Here is a 5404-nt window from a genome sequence, read left to right as displayed (position 1 = left end):
CCAGGCCGCGAAAGCGGCTACGCGCCGCGGGGACGTCCTTTGCCTCACCGGAAGGATGTGAGGCTGGAGAGAGTTTCCTGGGCATCCGGGTGCTGCCACTGAGCGGAGGGTTGAGGCTATATATAGCCTCGGCCCTGCCCAAACTGCGCAATTTCTTTTGGCTCTTGGCCCGCCCACCCAATGTGCAGTAGTACAGGTCTGACCGGTCATCTTATTGGGGGCCAGGTAGGATTTTTTTCACTCTCACCTGATTGGCCGGCGGTGAGGTGTTTTTTGCCTACCTTGTACTGCGGGCAGTGGTGTGGTAGTTAGGTAGGGAGTGTTTGGTTCAGTCACTTGGCAGAAGGAGCAAGGGGTTTATACCTTACAGATGAGCACCCAGGCCTCTGCACTTGTTTAGTGCAGTCGATCCGCAGGAACGGTAGATGGGCTTTATGGCTCAATGCTGTATAATGCGATCGTGTTTATGCCTCCCCCAAATTCGCCTCCTTCTGGTGATCGGGGATGAAGTTGAAGGGGAGGGCTGTTTGGCCTGGCTGGCCTGGCATAAACCACATTCATGGGCATCATGCTGGTGACAGGGTGGCTCACCCATTTTGGACAAGGCAGGGTTGGAGGAAGACCCCAGGGCTGGTCCAGATGTAGGTTCCCCTTGCCGTGTTAGTTGTTAATTTAATAAAGTGGCCCATTTCCCAACAATTTGTGTCAGCCTCTTTATTCTAACTGGGGGGGGGGGGTGCAAAAAGTTTGCTGTTCCATTTTGTGTATAGCAATGGCTCTTAACAGTGTTGAAGTGGGAGCTTCTTAACTTATTCTACTTCTAGCAGCCTGCTGGCAATCGGACTCCATTCACTTTTCTTCTCCTAAACATAAAATGCAAGAATCTCATACCAGTTAACACTGAACATATGAACATATGAAGCTGCCTTATACTGAATCAGACCTTTGGTCCATCAAAGTCAGTATTGTCTTCTCAGACTGGCAGCGGCTCTCCAGGGTCTCAAGCTGAGGTTTTTCACACCTATTTGCCTGGACCCTTTTTTGGAGATGCCAGGGATTGAACCTGGGACCTTCTGCTTTCCAAGCAGATGCTCTACCACTGAGCCACCGTCGTACCAGTTTTATATTTTATTTCATGTTTCTTATGTAAATACTGAGTATTAATGGATAATGTGCTGTACTTAATGGCAATTTCTTACATTTTATGGATAAAACCCCAGCAGATTACTATCCAGAGAGTGCAACTTGCATAGAAAAGCCATCTTGAATTGAACTGACATCTAGAGCAGAGTGTATCCTCACAGTTTGGAAACAGTGGTTTGTGTTTAACCATAGAACCATAGAATTACAGAGTGGAAGGGGCCATCCAGTCCAACTCTCTGCCCAATGCAAGATCAGCCTAGCATTCCTGACAAGTCCAGCTGCTGCTTAAAGATTGCCAGTAAGGAGGAGCTAACCACTTCCCTCAATAGCTGATTCCACTGTTGAACAGGTATGACCTGGCCAATGCAGTATACAATGGGACTATGACATCTTGCAATTTGGATGTTATACCTATGTTGATAGGTGTTTAGTGTTCCAAAAGAATTGTAAAAGTGACTGTTGGCCCTGGGAGACTGCTTTCTGTGGGATCTCAAGGGGGTAAGGATCTAAATAAGAATAGGAACTTGGAGAGGACAAATGAGCAGATAAGATCAACTTTTTCTTGCCATGATAGGTAATGTTTTCCCCATGATTTTAATTTGGTGCAGATTGCAGATTGTATGGGAGTCAGATTGATGGAGCAGGGATCATTAAGTTGAAGAGGAACTTGAAGGCCTAAATATTTCCAGGTTTTTGTGATCTATTTATAGTTAAATTGTAAGTTAAGATAGGACTGAAGAAATATAGGATATAGTTTCGGGTTTTTTGTTATTCAGATGATGCCCTGAAATCTGGCTAAATTCATTTAACAAAGGGCTAATATGTTGTAATGACTATAAAGGGTTACTGAGGTAGAGAACATTGTCAGTGAATAAAGATAATTTGAAGATGATATTAGCAATTTTGACTCCTGAAATGTTGGAATGTGAGTGAATCAGCAGGGCAGGATGTTCAACAGCAATATTAAAGAGAAGGTGGAAAGGTGACAGCTCTGGCGAGTGCTTCTGGTGGGATAAAAATAGTCAGATAAAGTACCATTTTGAGTTTGGCTCTGGGAGAGTTATATATTGATTTAATCGCCATGAGGAATTTTTCACCAAAGCCCATAGTTTTAAGAAGATTAAATAGGTAATTATTTGCTATGGAGTCGAAAGCTTTTTCCAAGTCCAATGAGAGTAAGATTAAATTTCATATGTACAACAATGGCTGATAAGATTTAAAGTTTAGCGGATGTTGTCTGTGATATTTCTTGTAGGGATGAATCTGGCCTGGTCACTATGGATGTAATGAGATATGAAGAGATTCAGTCAATATGTAAGAACAGATGAGAAGAACTTAAAATCCTGATTTAAAAGACCAATTGGCCTGTAAGCTTTCATGTCCACCGGGTCACAACCAAGTTTTCCCTACCATGTTTTCTTCTTGTTGGAATAGTGATGGCTTGAGTTTGTCAAGCTCTTGTTTTAGGGGACCTCACCCATCATTTGCTCCTTTCCTTTCCCGCAGTCTTGCCCATGCCTCTGAGTTTATTCTCATCATGCCTCTGAGTTTATTAAAGTCTGCCCTACTGAAATCTAATACACACGTATGACTATGAATTTTATGGTCCCCCACAGCAAATGGAATTCTAGCAGGACATGGTCACTTGCCCTAAGATCCTCACCACCTTCACCCCATTTACCATCTCTTGCCTGTTGGTCAATATTAAGTCAAGTCTGGCCAACCTCTCATAGCTTCCTCCACCATTTGATGAAGGAAGTTGTCAGCCAAACAGGACAGGAATATGCATGACCATGGAAGCTTTGCACTGTTTGTCTCCTAGTTGAACTCATCCATAACTACCAGGTCATGTTGTTTGGATACCCTATCAAGCTGGTCAAGGAGGGCAGCATCCACCGTCTCATCCTGGTCAGGAGGTCTGTAGCAGACTCCAACCACAATACTGTTTGTAGTCCCTTCCCTTATCCTCACCCAGATACTTTCCACTGGGCTGTTGCCTTACTCCTTCAGTATTTATCATCTATGCACAGAAAGCACACATAGTTTTCTTGAAAACCTCTTTGTTCCAACCCCCCTCGTTTGACCTCTAGAAAGATCCTGGAGTTACAAGATCTGTGTGGAGGAACAGATGTGCAAATTTGTAGGCTTGGGTAAAGTAGGGGAAAGGGATGAAATTAGGGCTGGCAGTCCTCCATCTCTCATTTTCTGACACCTCTTGGGGCAGTGGCGGGGAAAAATTTAAAAATGGCTGTTGGGCTGATAGTGTGACATCACTTCCAGAGAAACAACATCATTTCTCTTTAGGAAATCAATTCCTAGCAATTTCTAGAGTGGCAAGACATATGCAGGTTTTTCCTGGAAGTGATATCATGCTGTCACCAATGGCTGCCCCCATGCCCCACCCTGAGTTCTGCTGCTTGCTGGGCTGGACCTGAGAACTCTTGGTGAAATCAACCCCTTTCTTAACAGAGCTCAGCTTGCTTAAGAGGAAGAGCAATGATTACACCCCTTTATCCTTCTTCATTCCAACCCCCCAAAGAATGATCTCAGCCAAAAAGAACTGTCAGTGTTATGTGCACTGGGTGATTGGATATAAGCCAGGGTATTTGTTCTCCTATCTTCTCTACTTCCCTGTAGACACATACAAACAATCAAGTTCCTTGTTGCAGAGATCCCAAGTTCTCCCTATTGTAATGCCTCACATTGAATGCTATACATCATGAATTATGGCTAGTGAGGTTATTTGACTCTCTCCTCACATTCTTGCAGTCTCGGAGAGCAAAGCTGAAGTTGATCTAGTGAGTTGCAAGTGATAAATATTTGGTGTAAATATCAATAAGAATACTTCAGGCATTCATGAAACTACTTGGAAAAGTATTGAGAAAGTCCAATCTGAAACTTCACTAATGAAGTATCCATCACTGGATTTACTGCAAATTCAATAAAAGAGATACAGCCCATTTATGTCAGGTTATACCTCATTTGGTGACACAGTTCACCTGTCACAGTCACAAATCATTCAATATGGAAGCAATTTGCTAATTACTGCCATTTGCTCTGAAGATGAGCTTCTGTGGTGAGCACACTGCTGCTAAGATATGGTGTTAATAATTATCTGTTCAGTAAAAATTAGATGGAGAGGAATCATGGTCAGATACTGGATTTAGGAATATCAATCAGAAAAAGAATTTATGAGATAGACCAATAATATTAACAGAAAGATAACTAACTGGATGATATTTGAGAAGTCTTTATTAGACTTTTTCCAGCAATACCAGCAGATGATTTACTTATCAATTGCTTAGTTTGATGCTCTATTTTAAAAATACTACCTCTAAGGTTATAAAGTACATTAAAAAACCTCACTCTCTCTGTCTTTCTGGTCTAGCCTAGACATACCCCCCCCCTGCCCTGATGATCTAGACATATTGCAGAATGAAGTGATAGACGGCAGAGAAGTGACGTGGTAGAATGAACTGTCCAGATGAGAGAACTACATTTTTCAAAATCCCCCTATATTAATAATCCTCTGCAAGTGGAAAACTAGCATAGTATGTGAAGAAGTAGGCTAAAAATATTATCCCTAATGTGCTGCTTTATTTTCTGGAAGTTTCTGTCTGAGAGAGCATTAAAATGTGACCCTATTTCCATTTACAAGCAGAAGTAATAGAGCTCATTCTACTACTTCAGAATTCTTCCTCCTCTGTTTGCGGTGCAACAGGCCCCAACCTACTACTTCACAGGATTAGCATAAAATGGAGGAGAAAAGGAGGTTCTTTAGCCTCAGTTCCTTGGATAAAAGACAGGATAAAACAATATGCAAATTGATAGGTAATGGTGTTGTTTTCATTGCAGTGAAATACTACACTAATCCATGTCATTTTGCATTCTTCATTTGGGGAAAACTCAAATGGTACTTGATGAGATAAATAGTTTCCACTGAATTCACACAATGTGTAAATTTGCTCCAGCTTTTTTGCATTGCAGAAGAAGGTCACTATTGAAATAGAAAAGTCAATGCAAAAGGTGGTTGATGGATAAGTTGACAGAAAGCGTTTAAAGGATCATTCCTGGCTATTTGTTTGCCTGTGCCAAAGTCTCTCTTCCTTCTGTCCATTTTTGCAATCAGGGCCGGCCCACCCATTAGACAAACTAGGCATTTTTCTAGGGCACAGGCAGGGTGGGGGTGCTAAATTTGGCCATCCCTCCTTCTCCATGCCCTAGGCAAATCCTTCATTTGCCTAAGGGCTGCGCTCCCCAG

The 5404-nt window shown here is 42.4% G+C and overlaps 1 non-coding gene across 1 annotated transcript; it reads right to left on the bottom strand.

Annotated features, from left to right (window-relative positions):
* Positions 1–1042: 1042 nt before the first annotated feature.
* Positions 1043–1109, bottom strand: TRNAS-GGA (transfer RNA serine (anticodon GGA)). The gene has a single exon. It is a non-coding gene; the product is annotated as a tRNA-Ser (tRNA).
* Positions 1110–5404: the final 4295 nt, after the last annotated feature.

Source organism: Heteronotia binoei, chromosome 9 (assembly GCF_032191835.1).
Source record: "Heteronotia binoei isolate CCM8104 ecotype False Entrance Well chromosome 9, APGP_CSIRO_Hbin_v1, whole genome shotgun sequence".
Taxonomy (NCBI): domain Eukaryota; kingdom Metazoa; phylum Chordata; class Lepidosauria; order Squamata; family Gekkonidae; genus Heteronotia; species Heteronotia binoei.
The sequence above is the reverse complement of the archived record's forward strand: the minus strand, read 5'-3'. Positions and strand labels throughout refer to the sequence as shown.